This window comes from Rhea americana, unplaced genomic scaffold, assembly GCF_003343005.1.
Source record: "Rhea americana isolate MKP2758 unplaced genomic scaffold, rheAme1 scaffold_67, whole genome shotgun sequence".
NCBI classification, from domain to species: domain Eukaryota; kingdom Metazoa; phylum Chordata; class Aves; order Rheiformes; family Rheidae; genus Rhea; species Rhea americana.
The window spans coordinates 1,857,802-1,870,640 of record NW_028186834.1 but is presented as its reverse complement, the minus strand read 5'-3'; the positions used below and the strand labels follow the sequence as shown (position 1 = coordinate 1,870,640).

The following is a 12,839-nucleotide window of genomic DNA, read 5'->3' as shown; positions in this document are numbered from 1 at the left end:
AAGCAAAGACTGTAGATAAAACTTTTTGGTTTATTAGCCATGTGCCTCCTCTGGGAGTTTGTGTCTCTTTTTCTGCCCTTGGAATGTAAAGGCCTGTAAACATCATGAGCTTTTCTTGAGGAAGGTAGAGCCCTTGTGCTTTGTGATTGGGTATTGCAGAGCCACTAACGCCTGTCTCCCCAGTATCTGATGTAACAGGGCATGCTATCTTTTTGCTTTTTTGGTCAATTTAGTTTTCTGTCTGTGTAAATACTCATGTTCAAGTTCAAAAGAAATTAACTGACTTAATTCAGTGCAATTCAGTCTCTTCTGTGGGTCAGATACCTGTTTTGGGGCACCTTATGAGACATTTGGCCACATACTAGGATGCGTAATATTGCCATGAGTAAAAAAGATGAAGATAGCAATTTCCACAATCACTTAGTCATATTTAGTTTTTCAGTGCAGAAAAACTAAACCTTAACACAGGAGATATTCTTTTGTTAAAAGAATTGTTTTGAAGTGGCTGTGTGGTGTATCATCGCTCTTCCTCTTACGCAGCCTAGAGGATCTTTCTTTCTTCAGCAAGTTTCTGATTGCTTCCTAGATGGTATATCTCTTAAATATGTTTGATGTGTTATATTGCTTTTAAATTTAAATTGAATTGAATCTCTGATATTTACATATCTGTTTCTGAGATTATAGTGCCTATTTTGTCAGATAGTCTTTAGCATATGTAATTGAGTGTTTGATAACACAGATAAAATTTACACATGCTTCTAGTTGAAGATCAACTAGCTCAAAACCTCTCTAATGCACTTGTAAACTAGCACTGAGTGCTCTAACTTCTGTTGCCAGAATATAAGTTTTTTTTTATTATTTATCCTAGGCATATTCCTTCTGTGTGTTGTCTTATTTAGAAGTCTTAGAGACATTATTCTTTCTGTACATTCAGTTGGAATTATTTTCCACCTCACATATTCTGATGAGTTACTTCTATATTCTTTTGCGCACAGCTGAGTTTGGCATAATCTCTGTATAAAGACAYTTATAAAGCTGTAGACACAACATCAAATGACCATCTGTGCAGTTTGGGGTAACTTGTTTTCTGCCTAACTCCTATTTTCCTTCTTAATATTGAGCACAGAAGTTCTGAAGACTATCCTAAAATTAAGCTAAAAATTCTTTCCCATTTCTTTTAAAGAAACACTGTTTACTGTAGGCATTGGTGGTTTTCTGGGGTTTCATCGTAGTGCTTGTAAATAAGCCTCTGTGTGAAGGGATTGAAAACTTTGTCTCTTTGCAGTTATGATAACTAGACCTACGTTTTGAGATCTTCCACCATCTTCTTTCATTTCCCTCTCATTTCACTATTCCTTTCTCATTTCCCACTGTAACAAAATATACCACTAAAAAGCATACCTTCCTGCACCAGTCTATGTGAAAGAGCAGCAACTGTACTTTGATATATTTTGAATGAGTAAGCTAATTAAATATGTTGATGAGCCCTGTGTAGATGGATTGATATTATCTAGATCGAATAAACTGTAGTCTACATATGTAAAGCTATGGTCTAGGGCAGAATGAATGAAATGGCTGGTTTGTGTGCTAGTAGGAGGAGGTACAGTCAGCAGTTATCTTGAGCTTGGTCTGTGCAAGGAAGACTGGCTATTCCAAGAAACTTATCATCTTCAGCTACAGGAAAAAGATTTAACACTTCTTTCTGCATGATCCTGCTGGTCAGGGAGGACAGCTGAGATTCATGGAGCGTGCTCTGCTGCCATTTGCAGCTGGTTAGAATGGAGGCTTTGAAGATGTGGCGCGGAGGGGAGGAGAGGAGGAAGCATAGGAAGAKTAAGCACAGGAAGATTTAGAGCTGTGATGGACTGGCAATCTGAGCACCAAAAGAGCTATTCTGTTTTTCCCTTGTCACTCAGAAATGCACAATCCTGATCTCCTGTTTACCAGGGATGATGGTTTTCCAAGATCACATCTCCCTTTTATAGAGTCTCCAAATGAGAAATGCTGCTCCAGTTACCATACTAGCCTTGCTTGGCATGCAAGGTTCTTCAGGGAGGTAGTTAGAAAACTGTAAAAGTGAGGATTATTCCTCTGTAGTAGTACTACTGAGCATCATGGTAATGCTATGTGTGAGGTAGTGATAGTTTCTCATAGGTAAGAAAGCTATAGATCCSTGGTCTGGATACTGATTTTGGAAGTGTGTTAGTTACTACATCACAATAATTGTCTTTTTTTTCAAAATGAAGGGGCAGAAAAGAAAATACTTTTCAGCCCTATTTAGTTTCTGATAATGGTTATGCTCTATTTCAGAAAATTTGAAAACCATGGTCACAGAGGTGTTTATTAGCTGGTGCTGTGAACTAACTTCTTAATCTGTTGGAAATAAAAATATTTCAAGAAGAAATCATTATCTTTGCAGTATGAACAGTATTGTACTATTTACTTTTGTGTCAAATACCAAAATTTCTTTCAGGGTACTATAAACTTGTATTTTGGGAGTAGTCCGACTATTTTAAATAAAGTTAATGGAGAAGATGATTAAAATCTGTACAGCCATTTTATAGCACATTCATAGCTTCACAAGGCTTCTGCATCGGTTGCTTGTGAATGACACTGAGTTCTTCATTAGCATGCTCTGCGCGATGTGGTGGCTGGCTTGGTGTCACTGGTAGCACAATGCCCAGCTGTTGATTTTCTATGTTTCGGAGCTTCAGCAAGCACCTCGGCAGACTGCTTCAGCAAGGCACTACGAATGCCCAGGTGATCAGCTGACTGTGCCTGTGCAGTAAGCTTTCTAAAGGAGCAGCACAGAGCCCAGAGCCCTATATGAGGAGTTATGGAAGGCGTGTCTTCAYTAACTCTGCATAATGAAGTGAAATGACAGTATGGTGCAGGTATGTGAATTGTGAAATGAAGTATTTAAACAGTGTTCTGAAAGTAGAGGAATAAAATGTCTATAGGCAAATTCAATTGCATTTTTTTCTCCATGAAAGCAATTTCAGGCCTAATCAATTAGCAGAGAGAACATCATCCCTAAAATCTTTGTTTTATTAGTGATTTTTAAAAATAGTGCTTTTTTCTTTTCTGATTTAATGAAGATATTTTTGCTAATTCTTATTTACAGAATATTTCTACTAGGATTGGAAAGCCATTGTAAATTGTTATGCTGAGACAAGCCATCTGGCCTAGGTTGCAAAAATAGAGGGAGCTGTATTTTTTCTTTATAGTGTATGTTACTTCCATTCTAACAAGGAAATATAATTGAAATTAAAGTGCTACTTTTTATAAGGATAAGCTGTTTTGAACTGAAGAATAGACTTCAAATCAAGATAGCAAGGTATTTATGGCAGGCTGCATAAAAATGTTTTTTTTTTTTCTTATGCACTTTTTTCTTATGACTTTTTGTATTGTGAATACACAATTTCATAATAATGAGTGATTTTTTTGGGGTGTTTATTAAGAATTGTKAGAGTTGACTTCATTGAGATCAAGTTTACCTTTCTGATAAAAAGTTAGTGCACTGACAAATCAGCTATCAGAACTGTTAAGGCTTTGTTATAGGCAATACAAAAATACACTGCTAAAGGACTATTTTTTTCAAGTTTATTAGGCTATAAAAATAGGAAATCAGAATTTTTAAACTGCRTATCTAATGTGAATAATAGCTTTTTTTAAACTGCCAGCTGATACATGTATGCATCTTACCTGACATACATAGAAGAAAGTATTGATATTGGGGGGRGAAGAGGGATTGTTTTTGTGGGGAAAAAAATCTCCATTTTACTTTAAGCTTTTACTTCCTAACTTTTTTGATTACAAAACTCTTTTCATAAGCGTTTCTTCAGCATCTAGGGCCCTGAACAGAATCTTTCGTCTGTCCTGTTAATTCTAGGAGTTTATTTCTACCATCCACTGTTGGAATTGAAAACTTAACATACCTTTTTCTAGGGACGTTTTTTTCCTGTTCTTATGGACATAAAGATCAGAGTTAAAATATAAATTCATGCAAAATTCAAGTTCTATTTTTAGAACGTATAAGTATTTTTTGTAAGTGGTTGTGTGCAGTTCCAGGTGGCCATTTTCTAAATGAAACTAGGGTTTGGATCTTCAAGAAAGTGAAGTGTTTGAAAGCTATCCTTTGAAAATGGTCACAGACAATGCGTCTGTGTACTTACTTTAAATAAGGGKTTTTTTCAAAGCACTGCTGCAAAAATCAGTCTTTGAATGTTTTAATTTTCAGTTTACTTTTCTATTATCTGCGGACAAGGACAAGATACATACTTTATTTGATATTACGTGTTTTCTTGTAAGTTTTTGTGCRGTTAAATTATTTTGGCTACATCTGAACAGAAGGCATTGGTTACTATCATTTCTATCTATTTTTAATATGATAATATAAATCAATACTCAGCTGAAGAGACTTTTAAAAAACATACCTTCTTCAAGTTTACAGTTTGATTAAATAAAACAAGTTTTTTWAAATTTTTTTTTAAAGCAACCTTAAGAAAAGAGGTCAAGTTTCACTTTGCTTTTTAGCACGAGAAAATTGTATGACATTAGTGATCATTGTTAATGACATAAGGTGAAAAACATGAATACTACTTTTTCACAAATTGGTAATCTTATTTCCAAGGGATGCAGGAAAAGCRTGTTGTGGCACTCTTTCTGTTCCATTTTAGGGTATTGATGCTGGAAACTTTGCTTCAGTGAATGATCTAATAAATAGGATTTTTTTCTTCTCTCTTTAAGGATTATTAAGACAACTGTATGTCTTTGGCCTAAACAGGCCTAAAACAGGCAAATAATTTGGAGTCCTTGATCTAAATGACTTTATGATSTGAAAATATTAAAATAATCCTCTACAGCACCATACAATACAGTTTTTTGTTACGCCCTATGGTTTTACAGCTTATTTCATGGAATTGTTGGAGACTTCTTAGATRTATATTTGAAAATAAATATTAATTGTATGAAAAGTTGAAATTAGACAAGATGATGAAAAGAACTAATATAGGRCCACTGGTAAGTATATGCCTTGGATAAAACAAGGATAGAAAATGAGGAATTGTGAATTATATGAAACAAAAATGGCATGAAGTTGGGGAGGGTGTGACTATGGAATCATGAATATGGAGCTGTATATATACTTGCAGCAGAGCTTCCAGACTAGAAGCCGCTTGAGAGGTAGGAGTAGTTTTTCTGCAGTTGGTTGGGTTTCTCTGAATGATGTAAGCTAAGCCAACAAAATCTTTTGTCAGCATAGTTGCATCTATAGAGCTTTTGCTGGCAYAGCATTGTCAAGTGAGAAGGGCACTCATTTTTCACATCGTAAGCCAATAGAACTACATTAGCAAAAATCTAAAGACAAGTCATGTAGTATTCTATAAACGCTTATAAATAGTTCTTTCCTCGTACCTTTTTAGACATGCGTGTCCTTTGGGAGAGGAGAGGCTCAGACACTCAACATACATAGTTCCCTCTAACCTAATGCTTTGTTGTTTCTGAATGTGTCGTTTTTTGGGGAAAGTTAATGCTGTAACGTTGTTCAGGCTAAAATGGCTTTTATCTGCCATCATAAGTTGCCCYGTGGATATGCTTGCTAGTGAAACAATGATAATAAAAACTGTTTTCAATGAACCGTCATGAAATCTTGTTTCAGAAATTTATTCGCTTTCTCCCTCTAACCAGCCCCCCCCCCAAAAAAAAGTGAGAACAGATTTTAATGATGTTGCAATTTTAAATAGTGCATCAACCATTTACAAATGCTTTAGTGATGATTTAACTGTCTGAATGAGAGAGCACTAGCCCCAGACTTGTGTTTTATAACAATAGGCATATGTTTTGAACACGGATTGTTCAATATTAAAATTTCAGTTTCTCAAGACTCTGCATCTGTTGAAATGTGTGGGTTGAAAATCAGAACATGAACTTTCCTGGTCTCTTAGAAGAAGGACCTCTGTTCTTGATGCTGTTTAGTCCCCCTAGTCAAAACAAGGATTTCGTTTTTTTAAGACAGTTTCATTCACCATGAGGAAGCCAGGCTGAGTTGTTTATTTCCTTTGATGTGCTTTGGTCTGATCATTTATATCCTGAAAGTAAAAAGCAAAGTCCAAGAAGAGACCTGCGTTGTCCAGAATGGAGCAGCTTACCCTCCTGAAGATCTAGTGCTCCAGGTGACCCTGAAGAAGCACTGTATAATGCTAATGCTTTCACAGACTATCAATGTACATTTAAACCGTCTTAGGGTAGAATTTCCGAGTTTATGGATAACAAGGGCCAACAGTAGACTTCTGCTGATATCCATAAGTACTTTCCTATCACTATGTAGAATAAAGATGGCTCTTGTCTTGCTGGCTCTTAAATTTTTTATTCTTAAGTAAATAACTGTTTTCCTGAAGGTGCTATCTTAGTATTCTTTGTCACTGCAAGCCAAGTGTCTTTATTACATTCAGTAGTGTGCTAATAGGAGAAAGTGAGGCAGTGGTAAACTGTCTTGGATTGTTGTTTGGAGATGGAAGGGAGGAGGGAAAAAAAAGGCAGTAATAATATCTCTTGGTTTCTCATATGCATACTACTGTGAAAGGTGTCCTCTTTACAAACTTGTCAGCAATCTTTTGAACAACGGTATTATCCCAGCTCACAGTCAAGCTGTGATAGAGGAGCTCTGTGCAATCTTGAACAAATTTAAAATACAAGTATGGTGCAAAACTTCAAAAGTAGAGGAGACTGTAATGAACTACGAGACTGTGAGGGCATGTTTCAATTTTTTTCTGACATGCAGCACTATTCTTGTGTGAAAATAACATAGTGCTGCTAACCTGTACTTATCCAAAGTGTGTATAGGTTTGAAGTGGACAGATGTTTGACGGTTATGTTCTAATGAATCTTACTGCGGTGCTTTAAGATGAGGTCTCTTCCTGTCTTCTCCTCCTTCAGATGCAGACTTTGCACTGAGTTCAATGGATGGTAATATGATGGAGCCTTGGTCACACAAGTGTGAAGCCCAGTATCTTAGTGCAAGCAGGCTGTGACGGTCTGTGTGAGCTCAGATGCCAGACCAAGCATGAGTGCTTGAGGTGTAAATATCTCTTCCGGCAACTTTTGCTGTTGGACTAGTACCTCTGATAGAGGGACAGGACAGATAAGTAAGGGAGGAGATAATCTTGTTCCACTGGTTACAGAAGACTRACTAAAGCATATCTATGAGAGCCTTTTATCAGGATCAGAATTCTGTGATTTTCCTTCTGTCCTCTGAATTTCTTTTGGAGAGAGATTTCTGAAGTATGTCTACACATCTTGTGGTAAACTTGGTGCTGTTTTTGTCCATAATGATTTTTCTTTTTTCTTYTAGTGCTGTCTAGACTTGGTAGCACATAACTTGCATAGGTAGTGGAACACATCCTGTCCTTAATTCATTTTAGGAGAGGTAGATCAACAATACAGTATGCTTTTGTATTCTGATTTACCATCATGTTATTTCTTTGAAAATCAGATTACTAAATAGCTTGCTAAATTGAATCAAATAAGTATCTTCAGTGCTAATGCAGTAAATAGCATTTGGTTGTTAATTGATTAATGTGTAACTTAAAACCCTCTGTAGATGATAGCATTGGGGAAAAACATAAATCTTTTATGTAACTGTATTAAAGTTAGTGCAGCATGGATTTATTTGTATAGTATCTGTCAGTATATAGATGTAAACAAGATCAGGTAATTTTTTAGTTTTGATTCGTGCTTCCAAGATAGACTGTTTTCTTATTTAAATGCTACATAAATAAAATCAATCCTACATGACCAAATACAGTTAATAGAGAGACGAGAGGAAGTCTTTACTCCTAGTTACTAGTTTAATAGGTTTCAAACTTAAGACATTAAGAAAACATGTAGGAAGCCTGTGCACAGTGTTATTTGTGTGTTGCCATTTTGGAAAAAAGGGGGGAGCTGTCCCTACATAATTCCGTTTTGTCTTGTAAGTTGGAGAGTTGCTTTGTGTTTTCTGTTAAATGAATGGTAGTCTTAAGATCGGTTGCTACGTATTTGTAAGCGCTGTCCAGTGATTTTAAAAAGTCTTTGAATCTGCAGGCTAAAGAGGGAGCAGTAAATGAATGAAGGAGAGCAAAACCTCGAGTGTAGACCCTGGATCTTGGTTCCCGGAGTATCTACATGAATGTAGCTTGGCCCCTTGGCAGGCAGGAGAATTGTGGTTTCCTCTGGGATCCTCCCCTGTTCTGCAAGTCAGGATTTTAGGGGTTTGGGTTTCTTTCCTGCCTTCCCCCCCCCCCATGCAACTTTTTCACCCAAGAGAATTTTCTCCAGTCCTTTTCCATCCCCTCCTTTCCCCTAAGGAAAGCTTTCCAAAAGGGATTAATCTGCACCAAATACAGGTGCCTATCAGCTTGCTCATATTTAAGTCTTGGGATTCTTCCACAGGCTGTTGGTTAATAGGCAGTTGAATTCCCTCTACCCCCAAAAAAGTTTAATCTGTATTTTCACATAGCTCTTCAGTARCACTAGCCTAGCTAAATTACCGTTACAGAAGAGTATCTTCAATTTAGCACTGTAACAGAGCTGACATAAAACTCATCAATACAAAAACAGGGAGATACATCTGTCTTTGTCCCTCTCGTTGGTTATTTTGTGCTGGCAGGTGCTCATCAAAACTTCATGTGTCATTGTAACTCACTAGCCCAGCAGCTTTCTAAAGAAAGCACTAGACAGTGTTTTGTTGCTTTGAGTTGAATCRCATCGTGAAAAGGTTCAGGAAGTGCCAGAGCGAGTCCAAAGGTAGACGTGGGACGACACTCCAACAGGGGTGAAGGCCCTGTTGGGGAAGAATGGAAGGGAAAAATGAGACTTGCCCTTTCTTGACAGCAGCGAGTTCTTTGTTGATACAGCTGCTGGTGTCATGAGTCTCACTTGCCAAAATTAAGTTTCTTCTGCTTTGTTGGAGAACTATATGTAGTTAATGGTCCTTAAGAACTAAGCAGTAGCTGGATGCAGTAACTCTCCTGTAGTTTTTATTCACGTAAGAATGCAATAATTCGGATCTATAGCTTTCTGCTTAGGGCATAAACATTTTCCCCTTTCATCCTAACAAACAAACAGAGGTTTTTGTGGATTGTTGTTGTTTGGTTGGGCTGAGTGATGTTTGTTCTAGTCGTAGGTACCCTAGGGTTGTGATGTTAGTGTAGGTAAGTTGATGGTCTTTAAATGTTGCCTAAAATAATCAAGTTGAAATATAGCTGGAAAAGCTCTTATGGTGGTAAGCCTTCTATATATGAGTCTTCAAAGTCATTGTGGCCCCCTCCTTCCTCCCAAAAAAAGACCCAATCCTCCCCCTCAAAAAAGAAAGAAAAAAAGAAACACAGAAAAGAGTTAGTATTTCCTCATCTAAAGAAGGCTTGCATCACCAATACACTTGGGCTAAGGCAGGACTAAGCTGCCAGAGACTTTTTGCCATACTCAGAAATCAGTTCTCCCACTGAGGCTGCGGAGGGGGGTGCTACAGGAAGCTGCTACCATAACCTATATAAGCAGCTTATCAGGCCAACCTTTTTTATTAATATTATTTATTATCTATGTTTTTTCCTTTTTTTTTATCTCATGTACTTAGTTCTTTAACAGACTTTCTAAAATATGGATCCTACAGAAAGATCAGGTCTCTCAAAGGAAAATCAGGTGAATTTAGTATATGTGGATTCCTCTCAAGAAGACAATACATTTTCTGGTGAGGATAATATTAGTCTAAATCTTTTTGTAGGTAATTTAGCGCAGAACACTTCTTATGCCTTTCCCTTCCACCCTTCCTGACGTTTCCTCTCTAGGGAGGATTATCCTTATAATCCTGCTTCAAAAAGAATAGAAATTGGTAAAATCAACAGCTTCATGGAATACAGTGTGGATAGTAAGAAAATAATAAAGTAACAGTGTGATTCTTCCCATGTATGTGTGTAAAAGGGGTCTGTCTTTTAAGCAGAGGAAAGGCTAGCCGAATTAGGGAATTTAGGGAAAAAATTTGAAGCAAAAGTAAGGCAAATAAAAATATTTAACTCGCAATATCTTTCATTCGTTTAATATAACCTGTCTTTGGTTGTCTCCAATCTAAGTTTTGGGCACATGCCCAGCCTCTTTACTGAATCTGATGGCGAAAGTGGTTCTTGTGATTTGAGAATTCCTGATTGCTGAACAGAAGTCTTCWGTATTGCATGCTCTGTTCATCCCCCTAGGACTGCTTTTCTGTTGAGGTTCTAGACTCTGTGCCTTTCAAAGTGCAAAGTGTTATAGAAGTACTTACAGGAGACCTACACCTACCAGAGAGAATCAGTTGTGGAGTGTGTATCTCACTTTTAGCATATTACATCTGGAAAATATATAACAAAATAATACAATAAAATACATATGTAAAAAGCTGGAGCAAATACCAGACTTGCCTGTTTGTGCCTTAATTCCTTCCCCCAGCTTCCTCTTAATCCTGGTTTTCTACTATCTCTCCAGTGGTTGGAGCCTTCTAGTACTGGCACAGACAGCTCAGAATACTGCTGCTTCTAGCTTCAAATTTTAATACATTAATTGTCTTTATGCTTTCTTTTTGTAACATTAGTGTTGCTATACAGTACAGCAAATTTGGCTTTCTCCATACTGTTTCACATAAACTTCAGGATTTTGTTTTCAGGAAGAGTACAGATGGATAATTGAGTTTCAGCCTGTGCTACTAGGATAATAAAGCAATTTCTAAAGAGCAATACAGCTTTACAGGTAGGTAGATCTAGTCTTGGGGGCTGAGACAAAATCAACAGCTGTATGCAGTTTAGAGATTTCCAAATGACTTGGAATAAGACTGATTTGAAATTTAGCATTGACTCTGATTTTTTTGACTGCCAGGTAGGGGGTAAACTACTTATAACTCCAGTAAAAATGAGGTAGATGAATATTGCCTAGAGCAAGGGATACTGTTTAGACCTGTGCAAGAACCTTTTCAAATACCTGGTGAACAGAAGCCTCTTTTAGAATTACATTCTCATCTTACCTTCTTATTGACTGTTTCTGCTTTTTGTTGAATATAGATTTCCACTCTCACCCTTCTAACCCAATTTTCTGCCCTGAATTTGATTGATACCAGTTATTTTGACAGCTGTTCCTGAGATCTTTTTCAGAACGATGGTATCAATAATAACTTTAACAAAGAAAGAAAAATCACTTTCTCATTTTTGCATTCTCTTTAAAAGAAAAAAATCGATTTCTTCTGTCATAGACAGAGCAAAGCTTCCTATCTCCATCTACATTGCCTAACAAGAGGGAGATGTAAGTCCTGATGCTTATTACAGAAATTGGATTAAGTTGAGTAGATCCTATTCCCAGAAATATCCGCACTCAWTGCAAGTCAATTTACTGGGTTTGCAAATGACGATTTTCAGGTTGGAAATTGAAACAAAGCATCTGGTGATTTTCCACATGTCATGATTCAGGAGCCTACTGTCAAAAAATTCAGTAGTGCCTTTGCTTAATGTCGTCTTGTTTTTTTATCACTTCTCCTTTGGATTGCAGAAAAGAAAGTAATTATAGCACAGCATTGGCAGTTTTTATGATTTCTGACTGAAAAATGTAAGTATTACAGATGCACTGTAGTATCTCATATCACTTATCAAACAGTATATTTGTTTAGATCTAAAAACTAATTATTATTAGGCTTAATCCCACCTCCAGGTAAACCTGGAAGTCTGTGGGCCAGAAAATAGTCTGCTGTTATTTCATGTCAGTGCAGTCTTCTCAGTCTGTGGAGGGAGGGTTCAGTGGGATACTAAGATGCTCAAATTACTCCTGTCAGATCTGTAACCATTTCTGATGAATAAAGATCTCTTAGCGCTTGAGGCGTTAACTGCCGCATACACTTGAAAGGATGATTTCAAATTCTTCCTACCCAAATGTATTCTGTAATTTTCTTTTGGATTCAGTACTTCATTCCTTATATCTTTCAAACTGTTGCTTTGCACTGTTTTAACAGTGGTTGTCTTCCAACTAGGGGTCTTTATGTGTAAACAAAGCACTTTGAATATAAGCCGTTGGTATTATTTACTGATGTGCAATATAGAGAACATAGGAAAATATATTATGTCAGGAAAGGGTTTTCCTGCTTTCTCTTGTTTCTTTGCACATCCTACTTCCTGTCTTCAGTTACTTTGAGTATTCACTGAAGTGGGATGTAGGTGTATATATATATTTTTTTCTTATAGTGTAAAGTCAGTGTTAGGTAACTAGTTTTCTGTTATTTTATATTAAATGCTTTATAGAATTATTACATTCACGAAACATTGAGCTGATAAAAGGTTGGGTACTATCAGAGCCTAGCCTTGTAATTTTGATATTAACTTGTTTTTAGTGACCACATACTGCAGAATGCTTAAATGCTCTCAAATTCTTTTGAATTAACTAAGATGCAGCTTTTCAGGGAATTTTAGGATCTTGTAGGGCTTGTCCATTCATTCTCTCTGCATGAAGAGCAACTCTTAAATTCATTTTAAAAGCAAATAATCCACTGTTAGTTCTTTACATACACTGATCAAAATTTTATATACAGCTGCTGAATAAGTCTCCATTGCTTCTTACTTTCATTTCACACAGCTGTTATTCATTTTTTTAAAATGTGTTTGTTTTCCTGAAATCATTCTAATTATCATATTGATCACATGAAAAATAAGTAGGTCAGCTGGGGAGACAGAAGGCATTCTTGATTTTTACTGCAACACACATCACTTGCACTATTTTTCATAAACCCCTCACTAGTTGCCCAAAAAGTAGTAATGCACAAGATTTCTGCTGTTTTATTTCAACCTGTTTTTCAC

The 12,839-nt window shown here is 36.6% G+C and overlaps 1 long non-coding RNA gene across 1 annotated transcript in view; it reads left to right on the top strand.

The window, feature by feature from the left end:
- Nucleotides 1–12,839, top strand: part of LOC146586643 (uncharacterized) — a 30,104-nt gene that overhangs the window by 16,491 nt on the left and 774 nt on the right. The gene's annotated exons all lie outside the window — the stretch shown is intronic.